The sequence below is a fragment of the Microcebus murinus genome, chromosome 16, assembly GCF_040939455.1.
Source record: "Microcebus murinus isolate Inina chromosome 16, M.murinus_Inina_mat1.0, whole genome shotgun sequence".
NCBI classification, from domain to species: domain Eukaryota; kingdom Metazoa; phylum Chordata; class Mammalia; order Primates; family Cheirogaleidae; genus Microcebus; species Microcebus murinus.
Genome location: NC_134119.1, coordinates 72139701 through 72157334, shown reverse-complemented (window position 1 = coordinate 72157334; position 17634 = coordinate 72139701). Strand labels below are relative to the sequence as shown.

Here is a 17634-nt window from a genome sequence, read left to right as displayed (position 1 = left end):
AGCTAGCAAAATGACCATTTAGGTGTTTCTACCAGTTTTTTTTTTTTTTGGCATATTATAGGGGTACAGATTTTAAGGTTTCAATAAATGCCCACTTCCCCCCCTCCCCCCACAAGTCTGAGTCTCCAGCATGACCATCCCCCAGATGGTGCACATCTCACTCATTATGTATGTATATACCTGCCCCCCTCCCACCTGCCCAATACCCTATTGCTGTAGTACCTATGTGACCACTTAGGTGCTGTTCAGTTAATACCAATTTGCTGGTGAGTATATGTGGTGCTTGTTTTTCCATTCTTGGAAAACTTCACTTAATAGTATGGGTTCCAGCTCTAACCAGGAAAATATAAGATGAGCTATATCACCATTGTTTCTTAGAGCTGAATAGTAATCCATGGTATACATATACCACATTTTATTAATCCATTCTTGGATTGATGGGCACTTGGGCTGTTTCCACAGCCTTGCAATTATGAATTGTGCTGCTATAAACATTCGAGTGCAGGTGTCTTTTTTGTAGAGTGTCATTGGATCTTTTGGGTAGATGCCCAGCAATGGGATTGCTGGATCAAATGGTAGATTCACTTGTATCACTTTAAGGTATCTCCACATTGCTTTCCACAGAGGTTGAACTAGTTTTCAGTCCCACCAGCAGTGTAGGAGTGTTCCTCTCTCTCCGCCAGCATTTATTGTTTGGAGACTTTTTGATAAAGGCCATTCTCACTGGAGTTAAGTGATATCTCATTGTGGTTTTGATTTGCATTTCCCTGCTGATTAGAGATGTTGAGCATTTTTTCATATGTTTGTTGGCCATTCTTCTGTCTTCTTTAGAAAATTTTCTGTTCAAGTCCTTTGCCCACTTTTTAATAGGGTTATTTGATTTTTTCTTGCTGATTTTCATGAGTTCTAAGTATATTCTAGTTATCAGTCCCTTATCGGATGCATAGGATGCAAAAATTTTCTCCCATTCTGTAGGTTGTCTGTTTACTTTCATGACTATCTCTTTGGCTGTGCAGAAGCTTTGTAGTTTGATCATGTCCCATTTATTTATTTTTGTTGCTGCTGTGATTGCCTTTGGGGACTTCTTCATAAACTCTTTGCCTAGGCCGATGTCTAGGAGAGTGTTTCCAACTTTTTCCTCTAGAATTCTAATAGTTTCATACCTTAGGTTTAAGTCTGTTATCCAGCGTGAGTTGATTTTTGTGAGAAGTGAAAGGTGTGTGTCCTGTTTTAGCCTTCTACAGGTGGCTATCCAGTTTTCCCAGCACCATTTATTGAAAAGGGATTCTTTTGTTTTTCTACCAGTTTATGGCTTCAGTGGCTTCTGCTCCAGGTAAAGTAACCTTTGCTATATCTGTCTGGATGTGCCTGTCTTTCTAGATTTCAGGGTGGCAGTTTTCCGCAAAACCTAGTTGTCTGCTAGGTCCAACCAAGATAATTTCTTTCTTTCTTTTTTTTTTTTTTTTTAAACAGAGTCTCACTCTGTTGCTCACAGCAACCTCAAACTCCTAGGCTCAAGGAATTCTTCTGCCTCAGCCTCCTGAGTAGCTGGGACTACAGGCATGCGCCACCATGCCCGGCTCATTTTTTCTATACATTTTTAGTTGGCCAATTAATTTCTTTCTAATTTTAGTAGAGATGGGGTCTCCCTCTTGCTCAGGCTGGCTCTGAACTCCTGACCTTGAGGGATCTGCCTGTCTCAGCCTCCCAGAGTGCTAGGATTACAGGTGTGAGCCACCATGCCCGGCCTGTATTTTGTATATCCTCTTTTGTGTAGTGTCCATTTACATCTTTCCCATTAAAATTTTTTCCTTTCTATTATTGTGTTGTAAGAATGCTTTATGTATGTGTATATAAGTTCTTTGTCAGATAGATGTCTTAAGAATATTATCTCCCATCCCACATCTCACCTTTTTATTTTACTAATGGTTCCTTTTTTTTTTTTTTTTTGAGACAGAGTCTCGCTTTGTTGTCCAGGCTAGAGTGAGTGCCGTGGTGTCAGCCTAGCTCACAGCAACCTCAATCTCCTGGGCTCAAGCGATCCTCCTGCCTCAGCCTCCCGAGTAGCTGGGACTACAGGCATGCGCCACCATGCCCGGCTAATTTTTTATATATATATCAGTTGGCCAATTAATTTCTTTCTATTTATAGTAGAGATGGGGTCTCGCTCTTGTTCAGGCTGGTTTTGAACTCCTGACCTTGAGCAATCCGCCCGCCTCGGGCTCCCAAGAGCTAGGATTACAGGCGTGAGCCACCGCGCCCGGCCCTAATGGTTCCTTTTGAAGAGGTATGATTTTTTTTTTTGCTCTACCAAAGAGGTATGATTGATTAACCTTTTAAGCATACATGACCTCTGGAAAGTAGGAGCCTTCTCGCTTCTGTCCCTAGACCACCAGAGGTCTCAGACTAAAAACTCCTCCCTAAGGCAAACTCTGGGCCACAGCTTACCCTGGCATTGAAGTCATAAATTTGGATCACTAAGCTGTTCTGCTTTTGCCAGGAAGGAGCCTGCATCTGCATGTGTCTTATGGGGCAGAAATTGCTGGGCATACCTTGAAGCTGTTATCACCTTGTCATATTGACAGCATCCTAAGAGATGCTGTGTCTAACACACCCCAAGAGATAAGCAGAAACCCAAGACCAAAGGAGACTTATTCAGTAATACCTTTATTTTGTCATCTCACCTAGGTAGATGTTTCAAGCTCAGCTGATGCATAGGCTCAATAAATTCATCATGGGTATCTCATGCAGACTTAGCATTCATGAAAAAGAACTCTTCCTAGAAATCCCCCAGCAGGTACTCCATCAGAATCCTTTGGCCAAAGCTGGGTCATTTTTTATGTTTAACCCAACCATTGCATGGGGGAGCCATCTTTCCTGAACTATGGGTGGCGGGTGGTGACTGCCACACAGAGGCCCAGCCAGGAAGGTGAGAGGGCAACTCTTATGCCATTAGTGAGACAGCTCTATCCAGTTTTCTAGGTAGATCAAAAATTGCAATGTAGCCTCTGAAGACTTTCCCATAGATTGGCAATTGGTAAGTTCTTTTCAGTGTGGGTGTTCTAGTGTATGAAGTTCAACTTCTGGCTAAAGATTTTCTCACAAAAGCAACTCTCTTTGGGCTTTTTATAGTTGTGATTCCTTTTTATGCTCCCCAGGGTTATAGATACAACTAAAGGCTTTCCCACATTGACTGCATTCAAGATCTTGCCCCAATGTGAGCAAGGCAGAAGGAGCTGCCATAGAAGGCTTTCTCATATTCAGTGCATGCACATGGCATTTCTCAAGTGTGAACTTTTCTATTTTTATTTTTTTTGAGACAGAGTCTCACTTTGTTGCCCAGGCTAGAGTGAGTGCCATGGCGTCAGCCTAGCTCACAGCAACCTCAAACTCCTGGGCTCAAGCAATCCTGCCTCAGCCTCCCAAGTAGCTGGGACTACAGGCATGTACCACCCATGCCCAGCTAATTTTTTCTATATATATTAGTTGGCCAATTAATTTCTTTCTATTTATAATAGAGATGGGGAGACGCTCCTTGCTCAGGCTGGTTTCGAACTCCTGACCTCGAGCAATCTGCCTGCCTCGGCCTCCCAGAGTGTTAGGATTACAGGCATTAGCCACCGTGCCCGGCCTATTTTTATTTTTTTTATTTATTTATTTATTTATTTATTTTGGAGACAGAGTCTCACTTTATTGCCCAGGCTAGAGTGAGTGCCGTGGCGTAAGTCTAGCTCACAGCAACCTCAAACTCCTGGCTCAAGCAATCCTCCTGCCTCAGCCTCCCAAGTAGCTGGGACTACAGGCATTCGCCACCATGCCCAGCTAATTTTTTGTATATATATATATATATATATATATATATATATATATATATATATATATATATTAGTTGGCCAATTAATTTCTTTCTATTTATAGTAGAGACGGGGTCTCGCTCTTGCTCAGGCTGGTTTCGAACTCCTGACCTCGAGCAATCCGCCCGCCTCAGCCTCCCAGAGAGCTACGATTACAGGCGTGAGCCACCGCGCTCGGCCTATTTTTATTTTTTTTAAATATTTCTTCTTTTTGGTTGTCTTTTCTTTATTTTTTTTATTAATCCTTTTTTTTTTTTTTTGAGACAGAGTCTCACTTTCTTGCCTGGGCTAGAGTGCCGTGGCATCAGCATTGCCCACAGCAACCTCAAAGTCCTGGGCTCAAGCAATCTTCCTGCCTCAGCGTCCCGGGTAGCTAGGACTACAGGCATGCGCCACCATGCCTGGCTCATTTTTTCTATTTTTAGTTGTTTGGCTAATTTCTTTCTATTTATAGTAGAGACGGGGTCTCGCTCTTGCTCAAGCTGGTCTCGAACTCTTGAGCTCAAACAACCCTCCTGCCTCAGCTTCCCAGAGTGCTAGGATTACAAGCGTGAGCCACCATGCCTGGCCTATTAATCTTTAGTTTTATATCTTCTCACATTGGTGAGAACTTTATCAGGTGCTGAAGAAGGTTAAATTCAAGGCTAAAGCCTTTCCCATATTTGCTGCATCCATAGGCTTTTGTCCAGTATGACCTCTCTGTTAAACAAGGGTGTATCTTTCACCAGTGGCTTTCTCATAATCGCTGCACTCACAATGCCTTTCCATGGTATGAACTTTCTGGTGCTTAACAAGGGTGGAATTATGCCTGAAGGCTTTTCCACATCTTTTGCACCCATAAGGTCTTACTCCAGTGTAAACTCTCTGGTGCTGAATTACAGTGGAGCTTTGGCTGAAAGCTTTCCCATATGCAGCAGGTGTAAGGCCTAGCTCTAGTGTGAGCTCTTTGGTGCTTAATAAGATTGAAGCTGTGGCTAAAGGTTTGTCCATACTTGCTGCATTTGTATGGTCCTCCAGTGTTAAGTCTGTTGGTGCCAAAATAAGGTAGACTATAGCTGAATGCTTTCTCAAAGTAGCCACACTTGTGAGGCTTTCTCCAGCACAAGCTCCGTGGTGTGTTAGCATGTTAGAGATGTAATGGGGTGCCTTTCCACATGCCTTACACATGAGGTTTGTCTCTGGTGTGAATGTTTTGATGATGAAAAAGGGTTTCCTCCTCTTTGAAGGCTTTCCTGCACATTGAGCATCTATAGGGTCTCTGTTCTTTGCATTCTTAGGTGGTTGAGGAGGGCAGAGCTCCTGCTGAAGGCTTTCCCATAGTTGCTGCACTTGAAGGGCTTGTGTCTGGCACGGACTCCCTGCTGATGCTGCTTGAGACTGGAGTTGTGGTAAGACCTCCCCCACACTCAGTCCGCCTCCACCCTTCTCCTCACTGTGAGTGGCCTTGTGCTAGAGGTGCCTAGGTCTGTCCCAGGAGGCCTTCCCATACTGCCTATATTTGAGAAACTTCTCTTGGGTGTGGTCCCTGCAATGCTTGCTTAGAAATGAGTTTGTCAACAACAAAGCTCCACACTTATCACAGCTAAATGATCCTACCCTCGTGTTACTTCTGATGCTGGTGAATGCTTGAGCTGAACCAGAAGCTTCTCCCATATGTCTCCAAAAGTTGTTTCTGCTCAGAGTGCATTCCCTCATGCTCAGCCAGCTGCAAACTCTTTGCCCGTTGTACACAGGGACTCAGCGTCTGGCCTACAGGATTCCCTTTGGAGGTCCTGGCCTGTGATGTTCCTTCTTCGCAAACACCTGCTCATATGGCAGCTCCATGCTGACAACCTGAAAGCAGAGAAATGCTGGTCAACTGAGCACATATCAGACACACCAGGAAGGAGTCAATCATGTCACTTGCAGGAAAATGGGATTAGAATTAGGTTCACAAAGTGCTGCAGGCATGGACAGACCACAGATTAGGAGACCATGACCAGGTGTGAGTACAAAGTTACAAGTAGGTGTGTGGATCACTTAACTACTTATGGGATTTGGCACAGCCTTAGCTGCTGGTGACAAGGAGTACCATGGGGGATGGGGGACAATTCCTGGCACTGGTGACACCTGGGCCCAGTTACCTTGGAAAGACAAACTTTTGCCATCAGAGAGCAGGTTAATGTTTTAAGGATATGACCAAGTTAGGACACATTAAGGGGACACCAATGTTGGAAGATCTGAGAGAAAGAGATGAGGGGAAAGGGTACAATATGGAGGATGTAGAAGTTGGACATAGCCAGGGGCTACAATTCAGAGGACAATAAGTTAGTGTGGGTGAACATTCTAGAGTGTCCAAAATAGGGTCAGTGTGGAACACTATTTTTTTTTTATTTACAGTAGTTTGAGTTGCTGTTCTATGTATTTTCTAATTATGACCTTGATATATTTCCTAAGGAACTGCCAACATGTGCCTGGAGAGATTTCAGAATTGCTGTGGACCAGTGGCTCCTATGTGCCTCTTGATATTTGCATTTCAGAATGAAAGTGTCTACAGCAGTTATCTGATGCTGTCTCACCAGTGAATGTTGGAAGTGGGACAGATAAATTGTCTCTTTAGTTCAGAGGTCTTTTTTTTTTTTTTTTTTGAGACAGAGTCTCGCTTTGTTGCCCAGGCTAGAGTGAGTGCCGTGGCATCAGCCTAGCTCACAGCAACCTCAAACTCCTGGGCTCGAGTGATCCTTCTGCCTCAGCCTCCCGAGTAGCTGGGACTACAGGCATGCGCCACCATGCCCGGCTAATTTTTTATATATATATCAGTTGGCCAATTAATTTCTTTGTATTTATAGTAGAGACGGGGTCTGGCTCTTGCTCAGGCTGGTTTTGAACTCCTGACCTTGAGCAATCCGCCCGCCTTGGCCTCCCAAGAGCTAGGATTACAGGCGTGAGCCACAGCGCCCGGCCAGTTCAGAGGTCTTTTGATCAAGAAGAACAGTATTCAAGGAGCTGTATCCAAGGAACCACATTCAAGGAGCTCATCCTTACCTGGACCTAATATAGACAGGGAGACCCTGAAGCTCAAGTTGATGCTGTAAAAAGATGATACCTAGGGAATCTTTGGAGAGGAGTGAGTATATTTTACGTGTGGGAAGAATGTGAACTGTTGTGGCCACAGTAGGAACTATAAAAGATTATATTTCCAAAGATGGCCACAACAATATTTCTCATTGCTGTGCTCTTCTTAAAATGTGACCTTGCTTTTCCTACATCAAGAAATGGAATCTGTGCCCCTCTCCTTGAACTTAGGTAAGCCTTTGAGATTGCCTCAAACAACAGAGTATGGTGGAAGTGACACTGTGACTTCTGAGGCTAGGTTATAAAAGGCAATGTGGCAATGCAGCTTTAACTGACTTGTTATCTCTGAGCCCAGCTGCCATGCGCAACAGAAGCTCAAGCTATGTGGAAATGTTCTGGGAAAGAGCCCCAGCTGAGACCACAGCCAATTGCCAAACAGCAGCATCAATCTCAGAAATGTGAGCAAGGAAGCTTTCTAGATGACTTTTAACAAAGGAAGACAGGAAAGAAAGAAGAAATAAAAAGAGAACCAAAAAACAAATAACAACATGTCAGTAGTAAGCCCTTCCCTACTGATAATAACATTGAATTTGAATGGACTAAACTCTCCAATCAAAAGACATAGAGTGGCTGAATGGATTTAAAAAAAAAAAAAAAAAAAACATACAGAATGTTTGGGAATGCCGAAAATAAAAAAAAAACAAAAAACAAAAAAACAAACAAACAAACAAAAATAAGAGCCAACTGTACATTGTCTGAAAGAAACACACTTTACCTATAAAGACACATACAGACTGAAAAAAAAAAAAGGATGGAAAAAGATATTCCATGTAAATGGAAACCAAAAAAGAACAGGAGTAGCTATATTTCCATCAGATAAAATAGACTTCAAGACAAAAACTGTAAAAACAGACTAAGAAGATCATTATATAATGATAAAGAGGTCAATTCAGCAAGAGGATATAACAATACTAAATATATATGCACCCAACACTAGAGCACCCAGATATATAAAGCAAATCTTATCTGAGCTAAAGAGAGAGATAGATGCTAATATAATAATCATTAGAGACCTCAACACTCCACTTTCTGCACTGGACAGATCATCCAGAGGGAAATTCAACAAGGAAACATTGGACATAAGCTTCACTATAGAACAAATGGACCTAATAGATATTTACAGAATATTTCATCCAACAGCTGCACGTTCTTCTCCGCAGCTCATGGATCATTCTCAAGGACAGACCATATGTTAGGCCACAAAACAAGTCTCAAAACATGCAAAAAACCTGAAATCATACCAAGTATTTTCTGTGAACACAATGGAATAAAACTAGAAAACGATAACAAGAGGAACACTGGAAAATATACAAACACATAGAAATTAAACAATATGCTCATGAATGAAGAGATTAAGAAGGACATTTAAAAATGTCTCCAAACAACATGTCAGTAGTAAGCCCTTACCTACTGATAATAACATTGAATTTGAATTAAGAAGGACATTTAAAAATTTCTCCAAACATGTCAGTAGTAAGCCCTTAACTACTGATAATAACATTGAATTTGAATGGACTATACTCTCCAATCAAAAGACAGAGTGGCTGAATGGATTTTAAAAACAACAACAACAAAAAAAACAAGAGCCAACTGTACATTGTCTGAAAGAAACACACTTTACCTATAAAGACACATATAGACTGAAAAAAAAAAAAAAGGATGGAAAAAGATATTCTATGCAAATGGAAACCAAAAAAGAACAGGAGTAGCTATACAAATGAAAATATTTCACTATAGCTATACATATGAAAATATTTCACATTCCATGTGTTCAGAGAAAATACTAGGTATGATTTCAGTTTTTTTGCATGCTTTGTTACTTGTTTTGTGGCCTAACATATGGACTGTCCTTGAGAATGATCTATGAGCTGAGGAGAAGAATGTGTATTCTGCAGCTGTTAGATGAAATATTCTGTAAATATCTATTAGGTCCATTTGGTCTATAGTGAAAATAGACAAACAAATGAAATAGCTAAACAAATGAAAATAAAAAACACAACATATCAAAACCTATGGGATGCAGCAAAAGCAGTAATAACAAGAAAGTTTATAGTAATAAGTGCTGATGTTGACAGAGTAGAAAAGCTTCAGAATCCATTTTTCATCACCCTTAATAATATGGTGTAGAGGCTGGACGCAGTGGCTCACATCTGTAATCCTATCACTCTGGGAGGCCAAGGCTGGAGGATCACTCAAGGTCAGGAGTTCGAGACCAGCCTAAGCAAGAGTGAGATCCCATCTCTACTAAAAATAGAAAGATATTAGCTGGGCAACTAAAAATATATAGAAAAAATTAGCTGGTATGGTAGTACATGCCTGTAGTCCTAGCTACTTGGGAGGCTGAGGAAAGAGGATCGCCTGAAGCTAGGAGTTTGAGGTTGCTGTGAGCTAGGCTGAGGCAACAGAGTGAGATTCTGTCTCCAAAAAAAAAAAAAAAAGCCATTTTTGATAAATAATCATAGCCAAAGCATACATTTGAAAGAATGAGGATGTACATCCTCATTTGAAAGAATGAGGATGTACCTTCACTATAAAAATAAAACTAGAAGTGTCAAAGTGAAATGTCAGAGATATCAACTGTCAAACTTAGTACCTTAAGGAAACTGGACATTTCATACCTAATAACCTAATATCTACAGAAACCTAAAGACTCAACTCAGATATTGTTAGAACTGATAAACAAATTCAGTAAAGTTGCGGGATACAAAATCAACATACAAAACTCATTAGCATTTCTATATGCCAACAGTAAACAATCTGAAAGAATAAACCAAGAAAGTAATTCCATTTACAATAGCTACAAATAAAATAAGAAACCTAGGAATAAACTTAAGAAATGAGGCCGAGCGTGGTGGCTCACGCCTGTAATCCTAGCACTCTGGGAGGCTGAGGCAGGAGGAATGCTCGAGGTCAGGAGTTCGAAACCAGCCTGAGCAAGACTCCGTCTCTACTAAAAACAGATAGAAAGAAATTAATTGACCAACTAAAAAAAAATATATATATATATACAAAAAAATTACCCGGGCATGGTGGCGCATGCCTGTAGTCCCAGCTAATCAAGAGGCTGAGGCAGGAGGATCACTTGAGTCCAGGAGATTGAGCTTGCTGTGAGCCAGGCTGATGCCACGGTACTCACTCTAGCCTGGGCAACAAAGTGAGACTCTGTCTCAAAAAACAAAACACAAAAACAAAAAAAACAAAAGAAATGAAAGGTCTCTCTAATGAAAACTATAAAACATCAATGAAAGAACTTGAAGAGGACACAGAAAAGGGAAACATATTCCATGCTCATGCATTGAAAGAATCAATATTGTTAAAATGTCTGTACTACTCAAAGCAATCTACAGATTCAATGCAATCCCCATCAAAATACCAATGACATTCTTATTTTATTTATTTTTTTTTCTGAGACAGAGTCTCCCTTTGTTGCCCAGGCTAGAGTGAGTGCCGTGGTGTCAGCCTAGCTCACAGCAACCTCAAACTCCTGGGCTCAAGCAATCCTGCTGCCTCAGCCTCCCGAGTAGCTGGGACTACAGGCATGCGCCACCATGCCCAGCTAATTTTTTCTATATATATTAGTTGGCCAATTAATTTCTTTGTATTTATAGTAGAGACGGGGTCTGGCTCTTGCTCAGGCTGGTTTCGAACTCCTGACCTCGAGCAATCCACCCGCCTCGGCCTCCCAGAGTGCTAGGATTACAGGCGTAAGCCACTGCGCCCGGCCAATGACATTCTTGACAGAAATAAACAAAATAATCCTAAAATGTATGTGGAAGCACAAAAGACCCAGAATAGCCAAAGCCATCCTGAACAAAATGAAGAAAACTGGAGGAGTCACATTACCTGACTTCATATTATACTACAGAGCTGTAGTAACCAAACAGCATGGTACTGGCATAAAAACAAACACAAAGGTCCATGGAACAAAATAGAGAACCTGGAAATAAATCCACACATATATAGTGAACTTATTTCCAACAAAGATGCCAAAAACATACAGAGGGGAAAGAACAGTCTCTTCAATAAATGGTGCTGGGCAAACTGGATGTCCATTTACAGAAGAATGAAAGTAGACCCTTATCTCTCACCATATACAAAAATAAAATCAAAGTGGATTAAAGACTTAAATTGAATACCTGAAACTATAAAACTACTAAAAGAAAACATTGGGGAAATTCTTTAGGACATTGGTCTGGGGAAGCACTTCTTGAGTAATACCTCCAAAGCACAGGCAACCAAAGCAAAATTGGACAGATGAGATCACATCAAGCTAAAAGCCTTCTACACAGCAAAGGTAACAATCAACAAAGTAAAGAGACAATGCACAGAAAATATTTGCAAACTACCCATCTGACAAGGGATTAATAAGTAGAATACATAAGGAACTCTAAAAACTCAATAGGAAAAAATCAAATAATCCACTTTAAAAATGGGCAAAGGATCTGAATAGACATTTCTCAAAAGAAGACATACAATTGGCCAACAGGTATATGAAAAAATGCTCAACATGATTAGTCATCAGAGAAATGCAAATCAAAACTACAATGTGGCCAGGCATGGTGGCTCATGTCTGTAATCCTAGCACTCTGGGAGGTGGAGGCAGGCGGATTGTTTGAGCTCAGGAATTCAAGAGCGAGACCTCTACTAAAAAAATAGAAAGAAATGAGGCCAGGCGTGGTGGCTCATGCCTGTAATCCTAGCACTCTGGGAGGCCGAGGCTGGTGGATTGCTCAAGGTCAGGAGTTCAAAACCAGCCTGAGCAAGAGCAAGACCCCATATTTACTAAAAAATAGAAAGAAATTAATTGGTCAACTGAAAATGTATAGAAAAAATTAGCCGGGCATGGTGGCATATGCCTGTAGTCCCAGCTACTCGGGCGGCTGAGGCAGGAGGATGACTTGAGCCCAGGAGTTTGAGGTTGCTGTGAGCTAGGCTGATGCCAGGGCACTTTACACTCTGTCTCAAAAAAAAAAAAAATTATTTAGTCCAAGGAGAAGTGACATGACTGCTCTTTCATTCTTGCCTCTCTGGGCCTGATCATTTAAAGGGGCTTGCATTCCTCAGATAAGAAAGTTTCTTTTCTTCTTTTTTTCTCTTCCACAATAGTGAATTATAATATTAAAATCAGTGGCCAACTAGAGAGGACTGCGGAAGGAAAGGGAAGACAGTAACATGGAGAGAGTGGTGAAGGCTTGCATATCTGCCCAACATCTCTCTGTAGGCTGAGCTGGCCTCCCTATTGGCACCAAGTCACCACACTCTGCAGCCAGATACTTACCCTGTAAGTGCTCAGGTAAGAACCAAGGGAGGGGGTCCCTGCTATGATGGGTCCCTTAGTTGTTTCCTGGGACAATCCAACTACCCACCCGGTAACTGGGTATGTGTCTTGGTCTTATCTGATTTGGTGTCTCATCTGACTAAGTGCCAGGGATTTAGGGTGTGGGAGTTTTGTATTATTTGGTGTGAAACAGCCAAGCAGGGTTCAAATTGGAAGGTCCCAAATGACTTCACATCTAGATTTAGACTAAGGTAAACACATGTCATTAGTATTGTGGTAGAACCTGATGAGACACTGAGCAACTTGAAGACAAGTTCCTTCCCCAGGAATGGTTTATAATCACATTATTTTATCTATGAAAATAGAATAATGAGAAAAAATATTTTGCATTGATTGAATTAAACAGTGTAGTTCTGATTGGACTGGTACATCTAGCTCAGGGTAAGCTGTGTTGTACTCTCATTGTCTTATGAAGTTAAAATAGGCCTATCCCACAATCCAGCAATTCTCTCTCTCAGGGATTTAGCCAAAGGCAATGAAAACACCTGTGTACAAAAATCCTGGCATGTGCAAATCCTGGCACCTTTATTCATAATAGCTAAAAGTTTGAAACAACTCTACAGTATAACAATTGGTGAGTGAAATAAAGATATTATAGTATTCCCACACAATAAGTTCAACTCAGTAATATGCAGGAATGAAATTTTGATGTGTCACAACATGGATGAATTCCTCAAAATTATGGTAAGCAAAAGAAGACACAAAACTGTCTTTATGGTATGATTTTGTTTATATATATATATATATATATATATATATATATATATATATTTTTTTTTTGAGACAGAGTCTCACTCTTTTGCCCTGGCTAGAGTGCCATGGCGTCAACCTAGCTCACAGCAACCTCAAACTCCTGGGCTCAAGCAATCCTCTGCCTCAGCCTCCCGAGTAGCTGGGACTACAGGCATGTGCCACCATGCCTGGCTAATTTTTTTCTATATATTTTTAGTTGGCCAATTAATTTGTTTCTATTTATAGTAGAGATGGGGTCTCGCTCTTGCTCAGGCTGGATTCAAACTTCTGCCCTTGAGCAATCCGTCTGCCTCAGCCTCCCAGAGTGCTAGGATTACAGGCGTAAGCCACCGCGCCCAGCTGATTCTGTTTATATATTGTGCTAGAAAAGGACAAGACACCTGGCTGAGCATCAGGGACCCACCCCAGGCAGAAGCTGTACATGTGGAAGACAGTCTCCTGGTTCAGCCCGAGCCTTAACCAGCAACAGAGACAGCCCCTTGGGGAGAAATACCACAGAAGGGGGTTGGGTAGGCCTCCTTATGATCCTGCACTGCAGTGCTCACTTGTTGAAACTGCTTTTCCTTGCATATGGGAAAGCCCTCCTGCCAGGTTTGACCCCATCAGTAGGAGTGCTGACCCAGCACCCTTGCTCTAGCCAGGAGGAGCCTAAGGGCCCTGAGTGTGGGGTGGACAGGAACTGACCCACTCTGGCCAAGGGAACCCATGGAATGTCTGCTGACAGCTCAAGGGAAGCAGTCATGTACATGGCACCCGTGATCTGTCAGGGAGTCCTCAAATCACTCTATCCCAAACTCCCCTACCTCACACTGCCCCTGACTGTATGAAGACAAAGGTGATGATTACATCACCTCTGAGCATGGGGTATGGCTGCGGAGGCAGGGAATGGAAATGGGCCACTGCCAGCATGCAAAGTAGGGTTCTTAGCTGTGACCACTGAGGGTCTTAGAGAACACAGCGAAAGGGCAGGGGCAGGAGCTCTGCCTGTTGTGGTCCAGGAGGCACTGCTGCCTCAAGCCCTTCTGGGAAAGACTGAGGGCTCTGCTGGAGAGAACTTGTGGACTGGATTTCAGAGTTACCTCTGTGCCTGAGCTCACCTGCGGAGGGAGGCAGATGATCTGAGGGGGTATAGTGGTCTGAGAGGCTGAGGAGGCAGGTTCCTCATGCCAGGCATGGCTCAAGGTGGCCAATAGCTTGAGGCAAGGCCATTTTCCAGTGCCTGACCAGGAAAACCAGATTCTGGTAGGGAGGGTCATCACTGTAAGGCCTAGAGGCAGGGCAGAACCGTGAGGGGAAGAAGATGATAATGATATGAACAGCAAGAAAAATAGCTCTCGGATATTTAGTGCTAGGAGCTCGACCCTGTGCTAAGCAGTTTTCATGTGACCTCTCATAAGGAAAGTTGTAATATTAGCCAAAATTTGTCGCTGGATTTTAGTTTGTCACTGTGCGCATCAGAATCTCTGGGAAGCTTGTCAAACCACAGAGTGCTCAGGCCCACCTCAGAGACTCCGACTCAGTAGAGTATGGGTGTCCAAGAACTTGCAGTCCTAGAAAGTTCCCTAGTGACGCTGACGCTGGTGGTCCAGTGACAGTACCTTAATGTTACTGAATAAAGTCGCTGTGACAGGTATTATCTTTATTTACATCCTCAGAGAAAAGAAGAGATTCCCCAGGAGCCACGTCAGGGCCCACAGCCTTGTGACAAGGAAGGGAGTCACTTGCTGCACAGCTCTGAAAAAGGAAATCCAGGAGCGGCCCCTTTAAGAGGAAGTTAAGTCAAGGCCCTGCCTACCTTTCTCTTGCGACTGCATTTCCCAGTGCCCCTCGCAGTTGAGTCTTGGCGTTGCCAAGGAGAATGGGTAAAGCACTCCTCCTGGGCCGGATGCAGGAGTGATACTACACTAACTAGAAGGCGCAGGAAGACGGTGGTGGGCTCTGGACCAATGACAGCTCAGGAGAAGAGCTATTTCCTGCGTTTCTCTGAAGTGGGGGCAGGACTTCCGGTGTCGCCATTGTGGGCGTTCATTTTGCTCTCGACAGGTCGTCCCATCCTGCCCTTGGGTACAGGAGTGCTAGGTCTGGCCCTTCCGAGACGCTTCCTCGGGACCACTCGGGACAGTTAGAAGGATGGGGCCGACCAGCGAACCTTTGTACGCGCCATGATCCCTGTTACAGGGGCCTCCTCCGCACTGGTCCTCAGCCACCGTGGCCCGCAGAGGTGGCCCCTGCGCCTGGAGCGCATTTACACAGTGGAGACTGAGGCCTGGGGCTTGACGATCGGCCTGCGGTCTTCCCGCCCAGTGGACTGTGGGCGTCCCCGAGCCCGCAGGGCCTGCCCAGTCCGATGGCTGTGGTGGCGCCGATGGCCCTGGCGCGGGTGAGTGTAGGGTGCCCCGCAGACCTCACTTGCTCTGACCCGTCGTATAGTCCCGAACCCTAATAGGCGAGAGGGTGTCCCTGAACTCTTCTCCTCCCTCTTCGCTCTCGTCCTTTGCATTTGGGAACCATAGGGCGACCCCAGGCCGAAGATCCTGAGTCCTGGCCAACGGTTAATGTGGAGAGGTTCCCATTTCTGGAATCCAGTGGGGACGAGGCATAGAAAGCTATTTTAGGCATAGGCACCAAGATGTGCAAATGCTAGGAAGTGAAGTGGAGCTGCGAGTGATCAAGGAAACGCAGGGCTCCCTTATGTTTAGGGGAAACAGAGCAGGTGGGCAGGAGTCAGGCCTAGAATGGCAGCCTGAGGATCTCAGCCTGTAATCTTAGGGTGATGGTAGTCATGGAAAATTTGGAACAGAGTAGGGAGATGTTTGACTCAGATGTCGGCAGGCTCCCTGTGGATACAGACAGGAGAACACATGGTCAGGGTGAGGGTGAGGGAGGAGTTAAGGGAGGCTCATAAGGACCCTTAAATACATCAGGTGAATGATGATGGTGACTTGACCAGAGTAGTGAGTGTGGAGGTGGAAGAAGTGGTTGGATTTGGCATGTGTTTTTTGACTTGGGCCAACCAGATTTTGGAAGGGGAGAGAGAGAGAGAGACAGACAGACAGAGAGAGAGAGACAGAGAGAGAGAGGTGATGTCTTCATGGGTTTTGGCCTCAATAGCTAGAAGATGGAAGTGCCATCCACTGGTGGGCAAGTCAGTGGTGGAGCAGGGAAGGTCAGGTGGATTTTGGCTGTGTTAAGTGTGAAACGTCCCATAGACTCCTGAGTATGGGTATCATTGGGAAGCCAGACACAGGTCTCAGTTCTGCTGAGGGGTTCAAGTTGGAAATGTCAGTGGCAGTCAGCCTATGAACTGAGGTGGAGTGCTGGTTCATATGTAGGAGGGGCTATCTCTAGGTCATGGGGATGGATTCCCCATGGGGGCAGCTGAGGAGTGAGTGGTTGGCCTGGGAACCTGGGGAGTAGTAGTGGGCAACATGAAGGGAGATGAAAGGAGGAGTAGCCTCAGGAAAGGTGTATGTGGGTGAGTAGGGTCCAGAAGATGATTAAACTTCCTGCCATTGAGGCCGGAGTGTATTGAGGTGGAGGTAGGATGACAGTGGGACCAGGGCTTGTGCTTATTCACCCCTCTACAGGCTCAGTGGCTTTTTTTTTGGAGACAGAGTCTCGCTTTGTTGCCCAGGCTAGAGTGAGTGTTGTGGTATCAGTCTAGGTCACAGCAACCTCAAACTCCTGGGCTCAAGCAATCCTCCTGCCTCAACCTCCTGAGTAGCTGGAACTACAGGCATGAGCCACCATGACCGGCTGATTTTTTGTTTCTATTTTTAGTTGACTGGCTAATTTTTTCTATTTTTAGTAGAGTTACGGTCTCGCTCTTGCTCAAGCTGGTCTCAAACTCCTGAGCTCAAGAAATCCTCCCACCTCAGCCTCCCAGACTGCTAGGATTATAGGCATGAGCCACCGGTGCCCGGCCTCACTGGTTTTTCTTGCCTGCTCTCTGTAGGGCCTGGGCTTTCAGTCAGGTTGAAATATTAGCTCACTGGCAGACAGGATCAGCTGGGAGAGTTCTGGGCTTGGAGTGGGAGCTGGGCTTTGATCATGCAAAAAGAGGAAAGAGGTGTACTGTGGTTGGTGGGGGCATAGCATGTGAAAAGGCAGAGAGGACTGGGGGTCCTGGAGATCTGTGTGTAGTTCTGGGTGTCTGAGGGCTAAAGACAGGAGCAGGGCCAAGTGAAGAAACCATAAAGGACTGGGCGCCACTGCCACTGGCAGGTGGGACTTCTGGAGGTCTGGGGCAGGACAGGATCCTGATTGCCCTCACCAAGCAGCCAGACTCTGGATGCCATTTGCAGAGGCATGTAGGAAGGTAGGGAGACACTGGTTGTGTGGGCCATGGGGTGCCCAGGGGGTCTAAAGATGAGGGGGTTGTCCAAGGAGTGATGTGAATGTGCATAGGTGTGGACCAGTGGGCCATAGTCTAAGGTAGAAGGGTGAGCCCCAGCTTAGTATTTCTGGGAGGCAGAATCTGGGGACTGAGGGCATAGATGTCATTATGGCTGCCCATCTGCCTATTGTTTGAGGTCAGACATGGTACTTAGTGAGACATGAAGAGAGAGTGGACCC

The 17634-nt window shown here is 44.3% G+C and overlaps 1 long non-coding RNA gene across 1 annotated transcript; it reads right to left on the bottom strand.

Moving 5' to 3' along the window:
* Positions 1–4854: 4854 nt before the first annotated feature.
* On the bottom strand, positions 4855–16120 carry LOC142861130 (uncharacterized). The gene is made up of 2 exons (XR_012912519.1): positions 14855–16120; positions 4855–5687 (listed from the first exon to the last, which is right to left on the bottom strand). It is a non-coding gene; the product is annotated as an uncharacterized LOC142861130 (long non-coding RNA).
* Between the last annotated feature and the right edge of the window lie 1514 nt (positions 16121–17634).